The sequence below is a fragment of the Eupeodes corollae genome, chromosome 3, assembly GCF_945859685.1.
Source record: "Eupeodes corollae chromosome 3, idEupCoro1.1, whole genome shotgun sequence".
Lineage (NCBI taxonomy): Eukaryota > Metazoa > Arthropoda > Insecta > Diptera > Syrphidae > Eupeodes > Eupeodes corollae.
Window position 1 is genome coordinate 53,352,684 of NC_079149.1, and position 26,347 is coordinate 53,379,030.

General features: G+C 32.8%; 1 protein-coding gene and 1 long non-coding RNA gene across 6 annotated transcripts in view; both read right to left on the reverse strand.

The window, feature by feature from the left end:
• The window catches only part of LOC129951043 (probable serine/threonine-protein kinase yakA), a 168,277-nt gene that overhangs the window by 36,467 nt on the left and 105,463 nt on the right, over positions 1-26,347 (reverse strand). The window lies entirely within an intron of this gene.
• LOC129951047 (uncharacterized) lies at positions 20,346-21,384 on the reverse strand. The gene is made up of 3 exons (XR_008782125.1): positions 20,686-21,384; positions 20,535-20,615; positions 20,346-20,469 (listed from the first exon to the last, which is right to left on the reverse strand). It is a non-coding gene; the product is annotated as an uncharacterized LOC129951047 (long non-coding RNA).

The window sequence follows — 26,347 nt, forward strand, 5'->3', positions numbered from 1 at the left end:
AATTTAAAACATTTTTTCCATCTTTCATAAAAAAATGTTCCCTTTCGAGGCAAACCATTCTACGAGCCATTTTTTGACTTCTTTAATATTGACGAAGCACTACTCTGCGAGTCGGTGTCCCATCGATACGAAAAGTTGGTAGTCGCACCACACCACAAGGGTCCCACCAAACACAGAACATTGTCTTATAAGAAAAGCTATTTATTCACGAAGTGAATAGACCGGCGAAAAATTTTGTCTCACATATTCTAATGATTGTAGAATATTCCCCACTAGTTTCAATCAGCAACCGATGAACTTCAGCTGTTTTTTTTTTAAGGAATACAAAAAAGCAACGAAATTCACGAATGCGATATCCTTGCAACAAAACTTGACACTTGCACTGACTAAAGCAACTATGACACTATTTTTTAAATAAAAAGTATGTATTTTTGAAGGCAAATGTCAATAGAAAAATATGACATACAACGGTAAATCACTAGAGACATCTATTGATAAAACCGGAAAATTTCAACTAACATCCCTGATATTGGTAAAAGAAAAATAAGTGCTCCATTTAGCCGATCGCCATTTTAAAAATGTACACTACCGGTCAAAAGTTTGAGACCACCTTTGAAATATGAGAAATATCGAGTTTTAACCCCTAAACTGAAGTTTTAAGAAAAAAGTTATTACCTGAAAAAAGTGAAGATCATGTCTAGATGTAAATGATAGAAAAATATAAACTAAACATAAATTATTTATTTAAAAAAAATAAAAGCTCTAAATTGAGTTTTCATTAAAAAACCCTCCTTTAAATTTAATAATTTTTTCTTCAATTCAGGGCAATCTTCTTACAAGGTTTTGTATTTTTTCTTGTGGAATGTTATTCCAGCAAATTTGTACAGTTACCCAAAGAACAGATTCCGATGTTATGTGGTGATTCCGGACATTTCTGTCAAACTCTTCCCATAAGAGCTCAATGGGGTTAATTTCTGGAGACTGCGGTGGCCATACCATTACTTTTAGAATTTCCTCATCTTCTTCTTGTTTTAGGTATCCACGGCAAAATTTTGAAGTGTGTTTCGGGTCATTGTCTTGCTGTAATACAAAACCTTCACCGATTAATCGGAGTCCAGATACCAAAACGTGGTCTTCCAATATTGTTTTATAGACTTCTTTATCCATTCTTCCGATCACTCGTGTTAGATCTCTTACTCCAAGGAAAAACATCCCCACACCATTACTGAACCGCCTCCATGCTTTACAGTTGGGACTAAACAGTCTGGTAGCATCTTCTGTTCAGTACTGCGCCTGACGAACACTCTGCGATTTGAGCCAAATATCTCAAACTTGGACTCATCGCTTTATAAGACTCTGTTGAAGTCTTCATCTGTCCAATCCTTATGGGTTTTAGCCCATTCCAACCGTTTGATCATGTTTTGGGGTCGTAAAAGTGGTTTTCGCACTGCAACGCGCCCAAAAAGTCCAGCACGCCTTAGCCTTCGTTGTATCGTTGATACAGATAATGGTTCTTCCCGGATTTCATTGATCTCGGCACGTATTTCTGATGCTGTTTTCTTCCTAGAACGCTTGCTTATGGTGATGATATGCAGATCTTCGGTTTTCGTCGTAACTCTAGGTCGTCCTGAACTCGGTTTATTCTTTAAACCGCCGGTACTATAGTAACGCTGTATGGTCCTGTGAACTGCTGCTTTGTGAATAGCCTTCTTTAATAAAGGTCATAATCGCAGATCAAGTTTCAGTAGTTAATTCCTTAACTTAACTTTTAACTTTTCCCATGATGCGCACTGTTTGCTGGAGAAGATCACAGTCTCAAATAAATTTAAATTGGATCAAACAGAGCTTTTTATACAAAATCCAGAATATGTAGATATTCAAATTTAAAATTTTTTTTACCCTTTAATATTACCGCAGTCATAAAAAAACTCCAAATTGAATGTAAAAAGTCATAAAAAATAAAAACTATGGGAAATCCAAATAGATGCCAAAAACCCAATACTGGGCTTTTTTTACCTTTTTTCACAAAATTTCTCATAATTTACAGAAAAGGATTAATATCTGGGGTTTTTTCACTTGCACCTTTTATGAATGGTCTAAGTTAACAATGCATGTACAAAAATCCTATATTCATTCATAAACCCAAGCGCCAAGGTACAAATAAAGCAACCCTTTGAAGGTGGTCTCAAACTTTTGACCGGTAGTGTATTTAGTAGAAATCATTTCAAAATTGCTTCACGTCACATTTATTTATTTTAAAGAGAAAATGGACCATACTTAATAACAAATTAATTTTGTATTAATATTCCTCAAAGCATATTAGATGAAAAAAAACGTATTTAATTTAACAAAATTAGATACAAATTCATTAACTTATGTATGTATGTTATGTACCTCACACACCAACAAAGAAAAAACAATACCATCGTGCTTAAAAACAAATTTGATCCTAAGACCCCCACCACATCTTCATATGTATGAAAATTCGTATTCATACACACAATAATTATTATTATTATTATTGCCAAAGAAGAATAAACAACAAAATTCCGAAAAATACCAACCACAGGTGAGTGGCCAAGTCCAAGTAAGTGTTAAGTTCAACAAGAGTTTAATGAACTTTTTTATTTTTTTTTGAACCGCTGCCACTGCTGCCTTTTTTTTCAATTTAAACACGAACAATTTTCGTTTGTTGTTGTTATTTTATTCTTTTTGAAATATATATGTATATTGTTATACTGCCGCCTCAGGTCCCCCAAAACCGGAGCTCACCCCAAAAGAGCACACGGCATACAAATGAATACATTTGCGTAATAAATTAGCACTAAACGTGAGACTTTCCAAAAGGGGATTTCATAGAAGTTGAGGCGAGTAGGCGGGAGGGGGAGAGAGAGAAAGGGGCCATATTTATTGAAACGGAAGGAGGGTATAGGGTGGTCAGCAACACAACAAAATTAATACCTACACGTTGTACAATGAGCACTAACAAGTTTAATGAATACATAATACCAACAAACAACAACAATGATACTTAACTTAAACAAATAAATTGTAAATATGCTTATAAAGGTACGTACCTACTACGACTGACGTCAGAGAAGTTTTATTTTTTTAATGAAAGTCCAGCACATTTTTGTTTGTTTGTTTTTTTTTTTTTTTTTAATTTAAATAATGAAATAATTGTGTGTGCTGATTTAGTTCTTTTTTTTTTATTTTTGATTTATTATAAAATCATTGAAGAATTTCAGTTGCAGTCGCATTTATTTGACGCAAATAAAAGTGTATTACTGACGTCATAGGAAAAATAGGTAAGTGGGTTACTAAAGCATATTACACACAAGAAAAGCACAAAAGCGGTATTGCAATAAAATAAAAGAAAAACAAGTAAATTCCTTCCTATACTGATGTATACACACCCTAATAATAGATTTACCAAAAAGTAAAAGTCAACAAAATTGTAGCTGCAATAAAAATAAGAAATATACAAAAAGAAAGGAGTTTCATTGGCAATGTGTGATGGGCTTTAAAAAATAATAACAATAAAAAAAAGGACACAAAGAGGACAACAAAATATCTCGCAAGTAATATAGGATGACTTTTTATTTCAAGAAAATAATCGTCGAAGGAAAACACGAAAATACGCGCTCAAAAGAACTTTTTTCATTTTAAAGTAAAAACCCACCACACCAAGACCACATCGCATCGCCGGCCACAAGATGAACATTTTTGAGAGCTAGACGAAGAAGAGACTTTTTACTTTCGTAGGTACTCGTCGTTCGTCGTCGAGATGAATACGGCTTCTTCTTATTCTCTACATATGATAGGGGGAATTGTATAGAAAGAAAAACACACAGAAAAGTGTGGATAAAAATACATAACTTAAAAGACTATTTCTTTTTTATTTGTGTATTAAAGAACAAAAAAAGGAAATGTAACAACAACAAAAAAGAAGTTAAAAACACATTAAAGTTAAATAAAGGAAGATAGAGAATATATAGATAAGACCTTTGCCTTTGCAATGGAGGTTCATACCTCTTTCATACTTTAAGAATCTTATGTGGAAACAGAGTAAGGAAAAAATGATCAGAAAACAGAATAAAAAACTTATTTTTGTCAAGGTCACTGCATAAATAAAATAAAGGAACTTAGAGGAATGTAAATTTACTTTAAGTCTCTTCGCTTTTTAATTTTTTTATTTGTGGTAGTGTATGGTGGGGAAAATATATAATTAATACATTCTTTTTACTAGAAACGTCCGTGGACCACACAAAAACTGATATCAAGTTTTTTTTTTTAAGAAAATTGAAACATACACCAGTAGGTACATACCATTATTTATTTCTTTATTTTAAATTGGTAGAAATGGCATTTGACACCTGTCAAACTAAGCTGTCATTTGAAGAGTCATGTTATTAATTACATATGTAGATCGCCTAACAATTGAACTTGTCAAAATTATTAAAACTTATTATACTAAGAAAAATGGCCGAACTTAGCCAATTTTTGCACATTACGTGATGATTATGGTTATCTTATCACACTAATATATAATCGTTACTTGTGTCGTAAGCCCGTGTATCATATTAATTCACGATCATTTGGAAATATAACTTTAAGTTGGCAAAATTATTTTAAATGGAGGCCATTTTTGGAATTTCAACATGAATAAACTGACGCCTGAAAACGTTAAAGTCTTCAAATTATGCAAATTTATTTTGAAAATGATTGTTCTGTTCAAAATACATATCAATAGAATTTTGTTTAGCAATAAAGCACAATTTTGATTGAATGGATACGTAAATAAACAAAACTGACGTATTTTGAATGATGATAAGTGTATATGTTGAGTAACCTTAATATAAACAAAAACTGACTGTTGCGCCATATTGTTGTGTGAAGTAAATGAACTGTATTTTTTTTCAACGATGCTGTCCAGAACGTCACAATCAATGGTGACCGCTAAAGAGCCATGATTCTGAATTATTCTTGTGTGATTAATCAACCAAGAAGTCGTTAGTCTACGACTATAAACTTGTCACGACTGATCACTTGGTGGACAACATTGGGCGAATTATGGCTGAAACACAAACAAGCTTCAGCTTCGGCTTCGCCTGACATTTACGATGCCAGCCATAGGCATTCAATGCATGCTACCACAATGAAGTTTTGACGTAAGGTTTAGTCTGACAATCATATGGAAAAGAACGTAATTTTACGTTATGTGACTATAAACGGAAGCTCTAGTTAAAATTTGCTGAACATTTGCTTTGTCTGACGGCTCCACAGGTGTAAAAAAAAGTCAACAAACAAAAAACATTTGCTTTCGGAGGGACTCCCATTGGTTATTATATGCTTTGTAAGCTACTTCCACGTTAAATTTATTTTTTCGATTTCAAGAGTCATATTTTTTTTTTATTTTGAGAAAAAATAACAGCTTCTAATGACAGAAGTGCCATTTTAGAAATATCATATTGGAAGTCTCATTCAAAGCAACCTCGAAGCAGGCCCAACGTAACGCAAACGAAGCGTGTTTGTGTTTCAGCCATTATTGTCGGAGTTTAAAAAGTCATCGAAAATTCGATCAACTGTGTGTCAATTTATTAAAATCTTCTATTCTATTTCATAGTTCTATACCTTAAAAAATCACATAGCTGCTACAGCAAATGCTGATCGAATTTAACATACACCTCTTTTTTCCAGCGATTGAAGTATTTTTTTGACCTTATGCGGTTGCAAAAAACGGAAAACCAAGCAGCTTAGCACGACCAACTATTGTTTAATGGCTCATAAAAATGTCCTGGTATACATAATATTTTCGTTTTAACGACCAACATTACTTAAGTTAAATAAAACCCAATCTTTTTAAAGAAATACAATTTTCAATAAAATTGTTAGATGTGTGTTTTGTTTAGAGCGTTAGAATGTCATGCCAGAGATCTTGTATTCAATCCCTGCTTGTGTCATCTAAAGTTTTTTTTCACGGGTACTGCCTCTTGCGAGAAATTGCCAAATCCTCTAAGAGTAATTCTTGTCATGAAAAGTGCTTTCTAAAATTCGGATTCGGCTTTAAACTGTAGGTCATCTCCATCACTGACAACAGTACTCGCACACAGGACGTTGTTAGTTACTAGGCCCTAGTTCTCAATGGACTGTTGCGCCACTTTAATAATACTTTTGAGAAAATGAAACCAAAATTATTCTTAGATTATGCAGATGTACACTTCTTGGAATATCCACATCTAAAACGAGGGAACTTGTGTTTTCCTTGAAACATACAAAGCGCAATCTTGCTGTCCTACAAACTGTCAAAATCCAAACACATACAAAAATAGTCGAATGTTTTCAATTCAAGAATTACCACTAGAGGATAGAAAATTTTATTAAAGCTTATAAAAAATAAACTACATTGAATTCATGGATGTTTATACATAATATTCAATTAAAAAAAAAAAAAACATTTAACTAAACCCCATTGTCACATGGAAGCCATACATAATTTATACATTTTGCTAGACTCAAATGTTAGCAAAATCAATTATTACAATACACATAAAAACATGCTAAAAACAAAAAAAATAAACTACGGCTTCATACATAATTCAATTTGAAGGGATTGAAAATAACTGACATGAATTATTCGTTATTTTAAATAAATAGATTAAAAGTTGAAAGAATTCAAAAGGGTTTTACCCCTATACCATTTTCAAACAAAATAAATACCTATCATGTATAAAATATAATCGGCTTGAGCCCTTATTGTTGTTTTGATTTAAGGTCACATCAGTTTTTTTTTGTTTTTAAATCAATTTGAATTTCAATTTGTATAATAATGTAGTGAATTCTAGCTCAAGTAACCATAAAAGGCAAATTCTTTTTTTTTTTTAATTCTATTGAACATAACTTATGGTACTTTGGCAGCACTGTCATTAGGTACTGTGAAAATGATCAAATTCAAGTCAACTACTCAGCTAATTTTGTCGGCCCTCTTTGGCTCCTTGCAAAACGGTCTATCTGCTGAGCTACATCAATATAGACAGAAATGTAACTGACGTCATACTCGTAATCAATTTCAAAACGTATACGTTAAACGAAACGTAAGTTAAAGAGCTCCTTCAAAATTTGATCATGAACTCGTGTAACCGTGGACTTAAATGTATCGAATTTTGACATAAACATAAACTTTATTTACTCTTTTAAGTACTTAGAACCGAATAAGAGCAACTTGTGACATAAACCAACTAAAACGTAAATTTAAATCCCTACTAAAACATTAGGTTAATGATTTTTGAGGCAATACAAAATATCTATAACTGTTGCTGCACTTGCAGAAGCTATTAAAATATCAAATACATATACATATTATAACGAACGTATTTATAATAATATAAACAAAAGCTCAAACCAGGTAGGTATAAAATGTCAAACAAAAAAAAATAAATTATAAAAGAAAAACCCCAACATCTTTTCTATTAGCATAGGTTTTATAAAAACCTAAACAAAAACCGAAAATCAAATGAAAACGTACAAAACGTCAAAACGTAACACTGCAAAAATATATAAAACATAAGAAAATAATCAAATAACAACACAAAACCGGTGAAAATAAACACAAACAACAACAAAAACAACTAAAACCCAATAAAATTAGTAAACAGAGAAAAACACTCCAAAAAGGACAAGCAACAAAAACAGAAACGACCTTCACCAAATAAAAAAGATAATAATATAACACACACTCTTGTTCTTTTTATTTTATTTTTTTTTTGTTAAATAAAAACCGTTATCGTTGGATGTTTTGTTGTCGTCTCTCCTCTATTACACCAAAGCAACGGATGAAAGATATGTAACGAAAAACAGCAAAATTTCACATAATACAAAACAAAAATAAATATCAGACACAAAAATTCATAAAAAGAAAAATAAGTAAAAGAAAAGGCTGGAAAACGTAGAAAAAAAAATAAACAAACAAAAATATAAAAATAAAGGGAACTCCCAAACAAGCTGATAGTAAAATGAAGAAAAATGAAATAATAAAAAACAAATAAAAATAAATAAAAGTCTGACGATGTCGACAATGACTACGACGATGACGATGACGACGATGAGGAGGAAAATAATACAATCGAAGAACAAAAAAGCAGCAGCCAGCAGCGAAGCACACAAAACACACAAAAGTAGCAGAGCAGAGCAGAGCAAAGCAGCAACAGAGGTGGAGGTGGAGACGAAGGAGAAGGAGGAAAAAACCAAAAGGAAAATCCTCCACACACTTATGATGACGGCTGGAGCCGCCACTTGTTTTTGATACTGTAGCTGGTAGCTTGGTTATCTGGAACTGGAACTGGAGAACACATGTACTTAAAAGTCAACGAGAATAGCGTCAGAATCGTAGTCGAAACAGCAACAGTCAAAGAGCATAGTAAAATAAAATAAAACGTCGCTCGTTCGGTCGCTACGACAACGACTATGACTATTACCTATATGTACTACGTATCTACAATGGCGCCCGGGACAAAACTTGTTGAGTTTTCGTTCGTTCTTTGCCCGCCCTCATCCCATGAGACGAGGATTTCATTCCGCGAAATTCATGCATTATATCGACAATAGAGTCTGCTGTCTGCTGATGCTGGCTGGGCTCCCCACCACCAAGTACCAACTAGCTCCCATGACGCCGCCGACGACGACGCGATGTGCAAAATTTTCACAACGTTTTCACCTTTTTTCCTGTTTTCTTTTTTTTGGTTTTGTTTTCTTGCGTAGCTAGGTATATAGCTTATGTTACACACAACATTTTAGCAATCATCATCGTGATACACATGGCGTGGCAGATACATTATAGTGAGTATGTAGGTAAGGTACCTTAGCATGCTACACCACCCCCTCCCCCCACAATGCCACAGCACACCAGCAAACAAAACAAAACAAAAAACAACACAGCCTTCAGAAGAGGACTACCTACTTGATCCTGCTTTTTTTTTGGAATAGGGAAGCCCATTCATAGATTGACTAAACGAATGAAGTGAGTATAGGTAAGGTAGGTACTATCATGGGAAGTGTACTTTAGCTCTGGGGTTGTGTATCTTTTTATTGGCTATTTTATTTGTGGCTCGTTTAAATTTGTTTTTGTGCTTATTTTGGTGTGTAGTCAGTTTATCTGGCTGTTTATTTTGCTCCATCACCATCTTCATTGAGGTCTTTTTTTTTGTCTTTTTTTTCTCTTCTCACCCCCTGTAACACATAAAAACGCTGCTTACACACACACACACAGAAATGAAAATGATGTGTGCCAGCAGCAATAAAAGGTGAATGGAAAATGAGAGAAAAAAGGAAAAACAGGAATACATTTTTGTTACTCAATTGAATTGAATAAAATAGCAACTTGTCGTGCTATGAATGGAAAAAGAGATAAAAACAAATTGAAGACCGGCAAGTATTATTATTACAAGGGTAGTTGACCTCACAAAAATTGACTAAAACAATAGACTTTTAAAGACTACCTATCAAATCAAAGGTCAAATAATAAGCTTCTTAAAGATTTGGACCGAAGGTCATGTTATCAAAAAATTCTAAACACAATAAAGGCTGTCTGGTCTAGGAGCTTCTGCACACAAATACTCGTTGAATAAAACTTTATATGTATTCTTCAACATTGAGCCTAGTGCTTCAAACTATCCGGATAGCTCTGTAATCCTGAAACTTTGAAAATAGCTTTACTAATTAGAATCCATAGAGAAGGATAATAGGAACAATAGTCATTTGATCGTACTTTCTAAGGGGATCTATCCAAAGAATCGGATGTCGTGTAACACCTCGGATTATGACGTATATTATGAACATTTAAATTAGTGCTTTAAAATTTCTATCCTAAAAACGCTGGGGTGCCAGCACGTAACTTAATGCAATCGAGGATTGTCGATCAACACGAAACAAATTATTTTTGACAGCACGTAATTTGAGACGAGTTCCATTGTGACTTTTTCTTAAAAGAGTCATTGTGAACTATAACATTAAATGTCAAGTGAGTTTTCTTTGAATTATTTCATTCTAAACGGTGATTTTTTAAGAGCTTGAGAACTTTTTTAAAAAAAAAAACGCATACAATTTGCAAAATCTCATCGATTCTTTATTTGAAACGTTAGATTGGTCCATGACATTTACTTTTTGAAGATAATTTCATTTAAATGTTGACCGCGGCTGCGTCTTAGGTGGTCCATTCGGAAAGTCCAATTTTGGGTAACTTTTTCGAGCATTTCGGCCGGAATAGCCCGAATTTCTTCGGAAATGTTGTCTTCCAAAGCTGGAATAGTTGCTGGCTTATTTGTGTAGACTTTAGACTTGACGTAGCCCCACAAAAAATAGTCTAAAGGCGTCAAATCGCATGGTCCTGGTGGCCAACTTACCGGTCCATTCCTTGAGATGAATTGTTCTCCGAAGTTTTCCCTCAAAATGGCCATAGAATCGCGAGCTGTGTGGCATGTAGCTTAATCTTGTTGAAACCACATGTCAACCAAGTTCAGTTCTTCCATTTTTGGCAACAAAAAGTTTGTTAGCATTGAACGATAGCGATCGCCATTCACCGTAACGTTGCGTCCAACAGCATCTTTGAAAAAATACGGTCCAATGATTCCACCAGCGTACAAACCACACCAAACAGTGCATTTTTCGGGATGCATGGGCAGTTCTTGAACGGCTTCTGGTTGCTCTTCACTCCAAATGCGGCAATTTTGCTTATTTACGTAGCCATTCAACCAGAATAGAGCCTCATCGCTGAACAAAATTTGTCGATAAAAAAGCGGATTTTCTGCCAACTTTTCTAGGGCCCATTCACTGAAAATTCGACGTTGTGGTAGATCGTTTGGCTTTGCACGAGCTGTATTTTATATGGTTTTACACCAAGATCTTTGCGTAAAATCTTCCATGTGGTCGAATAACACAAACCCAATTGCTGCGAACGGCGACGAATCGACATTTCACGGTCTTCAGCAACACTCTCAGAAACAGACGCAATATTCTCTTCTGTACGCACTGTACGCATTCGTGTGGTTGGTTTAATGTCCAATAAAGTAAACTGAGTGCGAAACTTGGTCACAATCGAATTAATTGTTTGCTCACTTGGTCGATTATGTAGACCATAAATCGGACGTAAAGCGCGAAACACATTTCGAACCGAACACTGATTTTGGTAATAAAATTCAATGATTTGCAAGCGTTGCTCGTTAGTAAGTCTATTCATGATGAAATGTCAAAGCATACTGTGCATCTTTCTCTTTGACACCATGTCTGAAATCCCGCGTGATCTGTCAAATACTAATGCATGAAAATCCTAACCTCAAAAAAACCACACTTTAGTTTCAATTTTAAGTATTTTTCGAAATATTCTTCTTTGGTTTTGAGAGTGGAAGTGAAGGCTAGAAAGTGTCCTGTGCTAAAATCAAAAGAAGATATTTGAAAGATAATAGCAAACCATTCGAATTCAGTAAAAATGAGTAAATATTTAAAAAGAAAAGAAAGATCATGTATAACATTTGTAAAACAATTTTTTTTAGCTTTGTGCAGCAACTACCGCAAATAGTGGCCTGCGTTGATGGCACTCATATTCCTATTTTAAGAACAAAAGAAAACGAGCACATCTATTTTCAACCGAAAGGGGTTCCAAAGCTTGAATGCAATTGTGGTAATATTATGAATTCTATTTTACATATCAATTTGTCTAGATTTGCAATCATCTAAACGAAATAATAGCAATCAACAGTTCGCAGTTTTTTTTTATTGACATATAATTTTGCTTTTCCATTTTCCTCATACAAAAATCACTGCCAACGATAACTAATTTCTGTCGAGTAAAAACTTTTGTTTGAAACGTCAATTTGAAGTTTGTGTGCTGCCAAATCTGGCGAAACAATCGAGGATACTTGATTGAACCAAAATGTGTGCTGCCAATGCTCGATTTTATCGACTAAACTCGGTTGTATCAGAATCTTATTAGGATGCACAATCGGATATCCGGATAATGGCCTATATGTATACGGATTACTACGAAAGCTAAATAATGATCTGACGCTATTTGGATAGGTTCGGATAACTGGATTCCGGAACCCTTCGATACCGATTTGAAATTTGAGTTGCATTTGATATAAAATTTCCAAAAATATTCACTCATATGAATTTCGATAGCAAAAGCAACCACAATAAATATCCTTCTTCACTCAACAATACATATTTTCATAGTGCTTCAAGAAACGCAGAATGACAATTTGGTAGGTATGTACTTATACAGTACTGTGTAAAACTTTTGCAACTATCGCCGCCAATCAAAAAATCGAACATTCATGTATATTAAAGTTGTTAAAATCAAATTCTTTGTATTGCTTTAGAATTTTTTGCTCATAATCTTAAAACACTACTTTTACAAAAACAATAATGATTTCAGCTGTGCAAAACATTTGCACCAAGTGTCGAATTATCTTTTCGTCTCATTTTGATAACGGTTAATCTGATTTATTTTAAGGTTGGTAAGTTTATATGTGTAGCTTGATTTGCCGGGACTTTGATCCATAAAACGGCTTTTAAAGATAAATTATTTTTAAGTTTAAAAAATATAATAAAAAATAAAAACCAGACATTTGAGAGCTTTCAAAGAAGGAGCATCACAAAAAGAAATTTGAAGAAATATTCCTTTAAAACATCAACTTTTTGTAGAATTATCAAAAGTGAAAAGGTGTTATAGAGGAGGACGGGCTCTAAGCACCACAGTAAAAGATGATTTCAAAATAATAAATTTCTTCCGAAGAAAACCCACGGAATCATCCAGGCAAACACAAATTTAACTTAGGTTACCCATTGCCCCATCAACTATCAGAAGCTGCACACTGCAGGCCGGATTGCGTTGTTTTCCATAGCAAAAGAGCCATTTATTTCAAAAAAAAAATGTGAAAGCTCGTTTGGGTTTTCCAAAAACTCATCTCAATTTGAGTCCTCAAAAATGGGGATTTCTGACGAATCAAAGTTAAATATGCAAAGATCGGGTGAAAAAGAACATGTCAGAAGGCCAAGAGGTGAGAGGCTTAATACAAAATACACTAAAGGGACGGTCAAACATAATAGAGGTGGTTCAGTTTTGGTCTTGGGCTGCTTCTTTCGGAATCAGACCAATTCGACAAGTGGAGGGCATAATGAAGTCTGAAGACTATGGAGACATTCTTTGTAACACCATGCTGCCTTATGCCCATTGGGGAAAGCACGTTCCAACACGATAATGATCCCGAATACAAGTCGAAGTTGACCACAAAGTGGATTGCAAAAAACAGATTAAGGCTTTACCATAAAGAGGACTGGTCTAAGTGTGTCCGTTTTTCATCCTGGACAGCCACTATAACCTAACCTAACCTAACCATCCATGGAGAGCCCCTATAGAGAACCTGGTAAATTGTGTAGAGAAAGATTTGGAACAACATATTAAGCACAAAAGTGACATCTTCGCTGGATTTCAGAGGCAGTTGAATGGCATTCCAAAAACGCTTTTTAATAACCATATAGCTTCAATGTCTAGGAGATATACAGCAGTTATAAAAAAATAAGAAAAAAGTTTGAAATTTATTTGTAAGATCTAAGTTGCAAATGTTTTGCACAGCAATTTTATCAACTATGAAAGTATTTAGTTATTTATTATTTTTTGTTTAAGTGAAGTGTGTTAATTTTTTTTCTCCAACAATTAAAACGTAATCTCAGAAGAGTTTAAAAAACATATGAAAGAATTTTGCTGTTCGATTTTCTAAAAAATTGTTTTTTTTTTTTTTAAAGAAAAATGTTTGAGGTTCTAGTTTCCAATATTTTGCACAGTACTGTAGGTAACAAATTTATTTTAAAATTGTTTAAGGGAATCCATCAGCTTTATATTCCCTATAGTCGTTTTTTTTTATGTGAGATGTGAGTGTTCTTATTTATTTTTGTCTTTGCCTCTGCCGCCGACAATGATAGCAATAATGTCAACAAATTGAAAAGATACCAATAAAAATAAAAATAAAAACACATCATAACTCCTTAAAATCCAATTTAGAAATATTCTTATTGCGTTTTGTTTTTTTTTTACGATTCATATGTGAATTGAAAAGAAAAAGAAAAATAATGAAATTAGGTTTATAGGCTATGAGGTCTAACATAAAATGTCTCTCCCAACGGGAATATACATAAATAATGATGGAAAACGTTTACCTATCTACAAATATATATTTTATTTCATTTTAATAAGGACATGACAAATTGAATTTTGTTTACAAACTTAGTATGTACTCACATGGGTTCATTTGCAAGGAGTATGTAGTTTTATTCTAAAGAAATACTACAAAAAATAGCTTGAGATTTGTAAGCTCAGAGATATTTAAAGATAAATTAAAGGCTTTAAACATTTTTTTTCTAAACGCTCAGACTCAAATTAGATATTCATAAAATCTTCCAATATATTCCTTTCAATATAATTTGGGTTATTAAACACGGTCGGCCACCTAGCGGTTTTTATTTAAATCATAAGTTATTTTGTCACTGACAGATGTTTCCCGTTTACAGTAGACTCGCGATAACAAAAACACCGTTTTACTTGAACACTTTTTTTTTACATTGACTACTCTGTACCGTGAACATAGCTTCCTTTAATCGTTTTTCGGTTTTTCAAATCTCAAATAGGGAATCCTGTTAAGAATTTTTCAGGTATTATTTTCTTTAGTTTGGCTTGGCTTAGTGAAAACTGTCGCAAAAAGTACCAAAATTCTTGTCTTTGAAGGACAAAGTAAGTGTTTTAGAAAAATTTAAGGAGGAGCAAACCAATACAATGTTGCAAAATCAACAATTTGCTTGCGCTATCAACAAAAAATTGGAGAACATTTTAAAATGTGTTAACAATACATTTTCTGGACCTGGAATGCGGAAGACCTTGAAGCGTCCTGAACTTCCTAAAATTGAAAAAGCTCTTTACCGTTGGTGCATCAAACAGCGAGAAAAAAATTATCCAGTCAATGGATTGAAGGTTAAGGAAAAAGCTTAATTTTTCCATTCAAAAATTAATGAAACTCAGGGCGATTATAAGCGAGTGACGGATGGTTGCAAAGATTAAAGAAGCGTTAGACCCTTTCAAAAACAAGCTGCAAGCCAAAATAAAAGAGCTAGGTCTATCTCACAATCAAATATACAATGCTGATGAATGCGGATTATTTTGAAAGCTTCCTGATAAGACATACGTATCATCTCAAGGAAAAAATGCTACTGGCAGAAAATCAACGCGTCACTTTTCTTGGAAACAGATTGCAATTTTGCATTGATTCAAAAATGTTTTCATGTTTAGGTCAGAACATTTTTAAAACGACAAGGGTTGCCCACCAAAGCTCTTATTTTAATTGATAACGCTCCATCTCATCCACCCGAAAACGAAATAACATATGAGGACGGGTTAATAACTGCGATGTTTATGCCGCCGATTGTCATGCCGCTTATACAACCGATTGACCAAAATGCTATAAGACTAACAAAACTTTTCTATAGAAATAGACTTCTGGCATCTATTGTGGCCGAAAAAACTGATATTATTGAAGCATTAAACAAATTAACATTATCTAAATTCGGGTTGGCAACGTCTTGAAAAAGAAACAATAGCAAAATGCTGGACGAATATTTTACGCTCAATAAGAAATGAAAAAGACTGAAGAGGATATCCCACTAGCTGTTTTGAGAGCAAGAATTTGTTCACCAATCAACTCTCAAGAGAGACGTACACTAGAGCTTTTTCACGCAATTAATCCAGAGGTTTGAACATTTGCTGATGTCCATGAATGGAATGAGATCTACCAAACGACACCGAAACGAACGAGGTTTTGATCAGTGACGAATGTGAAAACGAGGACAGTATTCTGAAAACAGCACATACCAGAATGGAGCCTAGAGAAGCAATCGCCATTTTCAATAAGGCTTTGGAATGGGCTGAATATAAAAACGTTTATACAGCAGACATCATCAGCGTTCCATAAACGATTTTGCGAAAACGCAGTTTTCGGCCAAATATAAAAAAAAAGAAAGCATTTTAATTTTGTTGCTAACTAATTCAACATTTATTAGCATCACTTACATCTAAACACGTCTAAAAAGTGACAGCTCGTGAACAAAACTAAATCTGTGAATTGGAAATGTCAATAGTTGAAGTAGCCATTTTGTGACGTAAACTTTAGTACAATGTTAAGCAAAAATGTAAGAAGCCAAAATTATTTTAAATTAAAGATTCAACCCTACTTTTTTCTTGAATTAAGTTTAAGAATTTTGAGTTTCCAAAGATAATTTCCGTTTCCCTTTTGTAAATTCTCCAAGTCAATGAAAACCGAAAAAAAAGAGGAAACAAAACACAGAATGAAGTACTAAAACAAATTAACATGTCTAAATAGTGACAGCTCGTGAATAGAACTAAGTCTGTGAATTGGAAATGTCAATAGTTGAAGTAGCCATTTTGTGACGTAAACTTTAGTACAATGTTAAGCAAAAATGTAAGAAGCCAAAATTATTTTAAATTAAAGATTCAACCCTACTTTTTTCTTGAATTAAGTTTAAGAATTTTGAGTTTCCAAAGATAATTTCCGTTTCCCTTTTGTAAATTCTCCAAGTCAATGAAAACCGAAAAAAAAGAGGAAACAAAACACAGAATGAAGTACTAAAACAAATTAACATGTCTAAATAGTGACAGCTCGTGAATAGAACTAAGTCTGTGAATTGGAAATGTCAATAGTTGAAGTAGCCATTTTGTGACGTAAACTTTAGTACAATGTTAAGCAAAAATGTAAGAAGCCGAAATTGTTTTAAAATTAAAGCTTCAACTCTACTATTTTGTAGAGTTTAGTTTAAAAATTTTGAGTTTCGAAAGATGATTTCAATTTTCCTTTTGTAAATTCTCCAAGTCAATGAAAACCGAAAAAAAAGAGGAAACAAAACACAGAATTAAAAATACTAAACATCTAAACACGTCTAAAAAGTGACAGCTCGTGAACAGAACTAAATCTGTGAATTGGAAATGTCAATAGTTGAAGCAGCCATTTTGTGACGTAAACTTTAGTACAATGTTAAGCAAAAATATAAGAAGCCAAAATTGTTTTAAATTAAAGCTTCAACTCTACTATTTTCTAGAATTAAGTTTAAGAATTTTGAGTTTCGAAAGATGATTTCAATTTTCCTTTTGTAAATTCTCCAAGTCAATGAAAAACGAAAAAAAAGAGGAAACAAAACACAGAATTAAATACTTAAACATCCAAACACGTCTAAAAAGTGACAGCTCGTGAACAGAACTAAATCTGTGAATTGGAAATGTCAATAGTTAAAGTAGCCATTTTGTGACGCAAACTTTATTGTACTAAAGTTAAGCAAAAATGTAAGATGCCAAAATTGTTTTAAATTAAAACTTCAACTCTACTATTTTGTTGAGTTTAGTTTAAGAATTTTGAGTTTCCAAAGATGATTTCCCTTTCTCTACTGTAAATTCTTTAAGACAGTAAAAAAAGAGGAAACAAAACACACAGAATTAAATACTCAAAAGGGAATAAATACATTTTTTGAACTAGTAGAGTACAACAACATTAAAATATTCAAATTGAAAATTTCAACTATACCAACTATCAACTATGCTACTATAGATTTATAGGATTTTATTTGATAAAAATCAACTTCATTTGTATTCAATATTAAAATGACGCTTTCAGATCGAATTATGTGAGCAAATAGAAATTCCACGATACGATAACACTAAAGAAGGACGTAATGTATAGTTTATTTTTTGTTTGTCACTTGGTGGGAATTCATGAATTGAATATAAAATTAAATTTAACATTTTTTTCCTTAAAAATAGACAAAAATATTAAAATGTTCAAAGGGTGTATTACCAGACGTTAAGTAATGATTTTGTGTATACTGGAGACATTAGCTTCGAAAATAAGTTATTTTAATTTATCAATATATTATTTGACCAAATAGACAGCTGTCAAAATATTCTGTCAGTTGACAAATTAACTGATTTTAAAAATAGTGATATAAGTCGAATCCATCGACAACATGTAAAACACATTTTTAATTCATAAAAAAGAAACAGCCAATCATAAACGTCAACCTATTGCGCCAACGTCACATAATGCTGTCATATTTGACAGTTAAATGAGTAAAAGCAGTTTGTTATATTCCTGTGGCCCTACTATGTAATGCGTTTCGACAGCAAATAAAACGAATATTTTGTACTCTATTTCTAATGCGGATACGAAATCTAGTACTTACGGAATGACAAATCCGCATTAGGATTTTTTGTACCTGTCAATGCGTTTCCGAATGTCATTAGCGTTCGAAAACGGAAATTTTGTTTCTACATCAAGAGAGGTAACGGATTACAATTCGAAAATTGTGTAAAATAGATAAAATGTAAGTAAGGAAATAATAAATTTATTCAAAATTGAAGCAAATAAATTTCATTACAGGGAATCATCAGCGAAAAATGTGCATACCAGACAAAAGCAATTTGAATTTATGGTAGAATTCATGTGTGCTTATCCATCGTTTTGATTTTTTTTTGTACTTCTGCTTTGACACATCTCATGAGAAATAATTCGAACTCGGATGACATATTCTATAAACAGAAAAAGTACTAGATGATTGTTTTGTTCGGTTCGAACATTTTACAGAGTACAAATTCATAAACGAAGACAAACAATTTTGAGCAATATTTTTGAGCATGTTTTTTTCATTATTTAAAATAGAATTTTTGAGGGAAACAAATTTTCAGAAAAGATGAGTCCTTGAGAAACCCTAAAGTATTAATGTCAAAATGGAAAAACATTTTGTCCTACTCTATCCAACTTAATAATAAATCATGGATATAAAGTATGTTATTCAAATTCAAAGGATAGTAAAAAAACACCCTTTTTCAATTTAATGTCCTGTTTACAAAGTTTCCTCCCATTCAAGAGATTATTATATTTATAGCACTTCACATTTCGTTGTTGAACCGAATTAAATTCAGATATTTAAATGTTGGTATTCATCAGGTTTGGCGGCATTTCGATTAAAAATTCCAATCGTATTCGACATTATTTACCAAAACCCCCACCACACTCCACATCGATATCCAAGCAAAGACTTTTTGGAAGGAATGAATTTTTTTATTTTCTTTAGTTTTACCTACGATTTTAAACACTCCCCGTTTGTCGTTCGTCTTCAGGATGGGGGGGGGGGCTTGTGGTATTTTATTTTTGCATTGGCGATGGTGAATCTAATTGACTTTCTCCACGCAATTTTTTTGTTTTGCAGTCGTTTTTCAACTGCGCCATTCATCCATTTTGTGGCTCCACTCGTGGTGTTGTTCGAATTCAGATTCAGACTCTTATTCTTTTTTTTGTGTCTCTGACGTTATTGTTGTATTTTTTAATTCTGCATCCATTAGGTACGCTTCAGCTTCTACTTCTCAAGCTCAAGCTCAAGCCAATCGATTGATGGCAGAAAGGTTGGCATTTTTTCCAATGCTTCTGATTCTGATGCTCTCTTTCAATTGTCGGGAAGCAGCAGCTAAAAGAATGCTGGCAGCCAAATACAATGTATGTTGGCTTGGTTGGTTGGAAGGTAGGTAGGCAGGTACCCATAACTACTCAAACTCAACATACGTCGCCGTAAATTGATTTCGCATTATAATTCTTTGATTGAAGTGTACAAAACCACAATAGGGCTGCGCATTTTAAATACTCCACAACAGCTGAAGGAGCCCATAAGAAGGAGCGGTGGTATTGGTTAGCTGGTTGGTTGCTTGGAAACCCAGTAGGAAATTTCAAAAAATTCATAGGTGAATCACCAACTTATTCCTTGGTGAATGGAAGCTACACCCCATGAAAACATGGTGAAAACATCAGTGAAATTAACATGGGGATTGGATTGGCGTTCACCAAGTTGTGAATTTCATGGTGACTGTTCAGTGAGGAAATCACCAAGCAAGTGCATTTGGTGTATTCCAAAGTGAATTGTAGTTGCTGAAAAATACCGCGAATTCACACCGGGGAAATCACTGGGTTAGTGGAGTTGCTGATATACTTGTGTACTTTACATTGGTGAAAAATGTGGTGAATGTTCACCAAGGAATTCACTTTGCAAAATTGAACGCCTTTTTCATATATGAATATTGGCCAGTGGTTTCCTAAGGGAAGCCAATGTAACTCATTCACTAATGCAAATTGACCTGGTGAAAAATTTCGTGAATGTGCATAAATGAAGTCAATCATGTTTTTATTATCGAATTATTTTTTACTCATACCTAAATCTTTGGATACAAATATTTAAAAAAAAAAACAGTCATGTAAATTTTTATGATTTTATTGAAAAAAATGCTGCCAATGTGCAGATCCCATTTTTTAGCTGCTCCGTGGTAACACACAAACGTTTAATGTCCGCTCTCATTTCGTCTATCATATCTTGTTGATTCTATACAAAATGTAAAGCAGATATATAGAAATTTAATGTAATAAAATAATAATAGTTATAATTACCGTTTTCTTAAAAATCCGCCTTGGCTGCTTTGAGGGTGAAAATTCAATGAAGTCCATTGCCGACTGTTTTGATCCGGAAGCCTTTAGAAAAAGAGCAAAAAAATAGGACTAGATAATTGTAGAAAGGGATTTGTAATTTACATAAAATTACCTGAATATTTTCCTTGTCCATTTGAACACAATTACCTACCAATTTCCTAAATATTCACTTTTTTACGCTTATAATTTATTTTCTATTTAATAATTTTAAGCTTTACTCACTTGTTGACACTATGAACAATGGAATTCAACTGATAAACAGTTTCTCGAAAAAACAACAATGCTTTCAAAACAAATCACTTACCCCGAACACTGTGCGTTGTTGTTGGAAATAACTTTGTTTCTAAGCAAACCAGGCTGAGGATCGCGAATCGAAGTTTTATGATATGTAAAAAACCCGAACATTGCAATCCTTCAACCATGCGTCGCCATCACCGTCGGTCGTTGTTGTTGGAAATAACTTTGTTTCTCGAAGCAAACCAGGCTGACGAACGGGAACGGCAATTTTTTATTGTATGTAAAAAACCCGAGCATTGAAATTCTAAAACTGAAGCCAATCTCCGTATTATTCAGTGGCAGGTAGAGAAGAAAAAGGCAAATATAAACAAAAACAAAATACCCATCTCGTGCTTCATATCGGGAATGAAATATTTTACAAGGAAAAAGATAGGGTGGATTGTATAATCATAGGAAAAACGCAATGCCTTTCAGTAAGGATTTCATTGCATGCTATTCCTCAATGATTCGAGTAGCTGATTTCCTTGGCGATTTCACACAAAATTTTCATTGGTGAGCAAATTTCCTACTGGGAAGCGATATCGGGATCGACAACGACAACGACGACAATGATGACGAAGCGCAGAGTTTATATAGCTTAAGCGCTCATAGCAGCATGGGCATAGGTAAGGTAGCTAGTTATACATCATCATAATGCGCTGATGGAGTTGACGTGGAATATCAAGTTGCTTCTGATGGCTGCTTCGCTTCTAAACTGCTGCTGTGCAATATGAGGTTGGTTGGTTGTTCGCTCTTGCAGCAGCAATGCCAGTGAGGCAAGCATAAAGAGTGCTGCTTCGACAGTATTATATCGTTCCTGAAACCATAAAAATGGCAAATCGACCGCCACTGAACCCATACCGTGGCGAGTCTTTATTTATTTTTGTAGAATTTTTTTTTTAATTTTTTTTTTTTCAAGAAAAGTTCGTCGGGTTAGTTTGTCGATGTCGATGATGCACACGAATATGTGACTTATGTACTTGAAAGTATATAGGTACCTACGAACGAGTCGTGTTTTTTTCCTTGCATATAATTATGTTCAATTTCCCCTTGAGGTAGTTAACTGGACTGGAAGTTTTTGTGGTAACAATTGTTTTGTTTTCTTCTTTTTTTTTAAGTCAGCCAACATCTTCCCTTCCCACCTTTCTTTCTTTTTAAAAAAAAAAAACTTCTAGGTTTTTGTTAGCTCTTATGTAAATATAAGCAATGGTAGATACAATATACATAGATATGCTAATAAAATGCATCATTTTAAATGGATGAATTTTTATTCATATGATTTGAAAGAATATTTGAATTTTTAAAATGTTTCCCAAGTTGATTATTGAGCCCTGTCACGAAAACCATTTTTTTCCGAAAACAAACTATAATAACCAAACCCGTCCTTAATTCGAAATTGTATTGGATTTTCAACTACAAACGTGAGTAGGCTATAGTTTTCTTTGCGATTCGTAAATGTTACCAATCATGATGGAATTTGTGTGAAGGGCTTAACAAATCTTAGCTTCTTAAACCAGAAATCAGAGTTGTGCATGTTAAAGTAGCCATTGATTGATTGATAATTCAGACAAACTCAACTCTAAACGTCAAAAAATTCGAAAGGATGCGTTCAGAAATAGAGGAAAATCATTAAGTTGTTTTTGTAACATTATTTGAAGAAAAAACGTTGAAGTGAATCAGAATGTATTCATTTGTAATTCCATATAATTTTACATAGTTTTATGAAAGCCCAACAGACATACATTGAAAAAGAAATGTACACACATTTTAATGGAATTTTCTCAGTTAAAAAACATTTTGTTAACTTAGCAAACAATTAATTAATTCAATAAACAATAAATTTAAAATATTTAAACCAAAACTTACCAGCCCCATTCTAAATATTCCCGAGGAAAACAATTCTCCTAAAAGTAAAATTCTTCTTTTCAGAATTCCCCGGGAGACAATTTTTCCCTTTAAACTCGGGAATGAAAATTTTGTGTGTGCGAAACAGTTGTTTCAAAGTATTTGACAGAAGATTGTATACAAAAGTTTCAGTAAAGGAAAATAAAAACTTTGCATTTAAAAGTAGCCATTGATTGATTGATAATTCAGACAAACTCAACTCTAAACGTCAAAAAATTCGAAAGGATGCGTTCAGAAATAGAGGAAAAGCATTAAGTTGTTTTTTTGTCAACATTATTTGAAGAAAAAACGTGAAGCAGAATGTTTTCATTTGTAATTCCATATAATTTTATTAGTCTTATGAAATCCCAACAGGCTTATATTGAAAAAAGAAATGTACACACATTTTAATGGAATTTTCTCAGTTAAAAAACATTTTGTTAACTTAGCAAACAATTAATTAGTTCAATAAACACTTAATTTAAAATATTTAAATCAAAACTTACCAATCCCATTCTAAATATTCCCGAGGAAAACAATTCTCCTAAAAGTAAAATTCTCCTATTCCGAATTCCCTGGGAGACAATTTTTCCCTTCAAACTCGGGAATGAACATTTTTTTTTGTGTTAGAAACAGTTGTTTCAAAGTATTTGACAGTGAATACTTTCAAAATAAACATTTTGAAATTGATAATTAGATTTAATGAAATTAAAAAGTGTTCAGTATTGCAGCAAAAAATTTGTTTGAAAAGGAGTTAGAAGAACATCAAAGTTTTTTCAATGGTTGTAAGTATTTGTAAATTCACAAAGGTATATTCTAAATTTGTTTTTCTAGTTTCATTGAACAACTTAATTCTTAGATTTCAAAAATGTTTAAGAGTTAACAAGGTTGTCTTCAAGTAGTTGCTGGATATTCTCTCTAGGTCCTGTGATCCAGCTTAAAAGAGTTTTTTAATTCTACTAATAATAAAATTGAGTGCTTGTTTGGTTTTTTTTCGCTGAAGAAGGATAAAGATTAAATGTTTGCCCATGTTCTGCATTTCACTTACTGTGAATACACTTTGCGAAAGTCAATTTGGGTGTTCCACAACTCGTTATTGTGAATTGGATTTTCGAACATGCAAATGGATGCTCTGTATTTTGGTTTGTTCCATTTTTTGATTTCTGTGAATTGATCTTTGAAAGCTTCATTCTGCTAGGAATCGGAGGGAAGCAGCAAGTTTTTGAATTGAAGGAATCGTAAGGTATTATAAAAGAACATATAAAAAGCGTCTTTATTTATCAAAAGAATTCTACATAATTTTCACACACTTATATTGTGTCAGGTGTAATCCAATATATTTGATTTGTCTCGCAAAATTTGTCTTCTTATTTTTTCTCTTGAATTCCTCTTAATCTTTTCACTTAAAATTGCCAATAATATTAAATCCATCTTCAAAACAGCAAAAAATTTACTTCAGAAACAAAACAAAAATGGATGATCCTTCAGTTCTGACAGTTCGAAGCAATTTCGAAGTTTTCGAAATCGATCGAATTGAAGCACATGCAATTTCATTTCACGAGAAATTAAAAAAGTGATTTCAATTCACTTTCGATCGAAATTCGGAACATTGGCGGTTATTCTAGTTTCTGATGATCGAATGAGAATTCAATACGTTGATGCCTACCATTTAGACGCTCGTCTGCCTTTTTCGTTTTTCATTGAACAAGACTTACAGATCTAAATTTTCGAAACATAATAATTTTGATCTGTCAGTTTGACTGATGTAATATCTGATTTGTTCGGCTGTGAAAGTCTGGCTACAAATTTGACAGCTGCAGTTACGTTATTTCCATCGACAAAACAAATCATTGGAAAACCCAAACCCAAATAACAATAGTTTTACATTTTGTTTTCTTGTGGCGTTTTGACACATGGTACACTAAATCGATTCGTTGAGTCATCAAAATAGTTCGTTGAATTCACCAATAAACTTGATGATTCAATAAATGAATCTGTTTTAAGTCCAATCAAGTATTCAATTTTCATCGTAATCTGAAACTTTTACAAATCCGATAAAATATATTGTCAAATACGATAATAATAAATACATTTTCCATTACGAGCGGATTTGGTGATTCTTCGGATATCATACAAAATTCCGGTTAATATAAAATTTCGTTTAGGGCTGATTAAAAATCTTCCGAATTCATCATGTTTCCAAAAAGATATCAGTATGACATAATAAATAAAAAATTGTTTGTAAAAAAAATATGAAACTAAATTAGGGTTCAATACGTATTCAAAATGAATGTAATGTGAACAACGCCTAAAACAATAACTTTCAACCTTACAAACCCAAACTATATAAAAACAAGATACAAATTTGTATTTTCTTTTCAAAATTGGCAAATGTTTGGGTAATTTAATTTAGGGAAATTTTAGAGTACCTCCATATACTTGTATATGAGATAAAAATTTAAAATAAATACTCCGAGATGAAACACAAAAATATATTACATTTGAATTTAAAGAATCTTCAAAACCAAAAGCAACAAAACCAATTTTTGATTCATAAAATTGGTAAATCTCTATTGCAAATTGCATGTCTTTCCATACCTATACTAAAACTAAACCATTCAAATCATATCACCGTATCGAACCGGAAAATAAATACTCCGTAACGGTTCCACATCGGTTGCTATCATCCCAATCCTAGTTTTATATATTCTATGGAGCAATCTTTCAGCAGTACTCATCGTTCAAAAAATGAAAAAAAAACATACCAGTCCTAGTTTATTATCACTCTTCTACATTATACACTGCGATTCTTTTGATTAAATCACTTATAAGTCACAAAAAAGAATAGCATAAAAAAGAATATTCATTTTGGATATTTATGCAAAAAATTATTGAAAATGTTTAAAATTAATGAAATTGAGGTTTGTTTACGTAAGAACATTGAAAATTGTCATTTGATCATTAAGTTTGCAATATAAAAAATATCAAATGTAAAAAAATAAAGCTTTCACGTTCGTTTTGACATTTCGATGACTGTTTTGGAATGAGTTTTCACTTTATAATTTTAACAGCTTTTTATTATCTGCTCCGTAATTTCGGAGTATGATGTTTTCAAATGTTTTAAAGGAGTACATCAAAAGCACATAAGGAGCACTTCTTGTCAAAAACAAAGTAGCCATTTTGTTTTATAGTGTCACTTTATAGCAACTTTATTCTGTGAAATTTAAAGTTTGACACATCTAATTTTCATAAAGTTTGGACGAAATTTGAAAAAATTTCGAACTTGAATTTCACCTATCTGCATCAATCAAGTGAACTGCAGTGTTAGTTTACCAGCCAACAATCTATCTTCAATCTTAATGCCAATGGCTAGTTTGTATTAGATTTTGTATATATTTTTTCCATTTGTAGTTAAGTCTTAACAGTCGAATCGTTGGAATTCAGTTTCTATGACTATATTCGTTAAATTTTAAACCATGACGATTCTGGCAATTAATTTGAGTATGTTGTAGAAGGGAATGTTATAGCTTCTAGTTGTTGTTGTTTTTCTTTTTGTTGTTGATGTTATGATCTCGAGCAATTACAAAATCAAATCACGAAAATCAATTGCGATA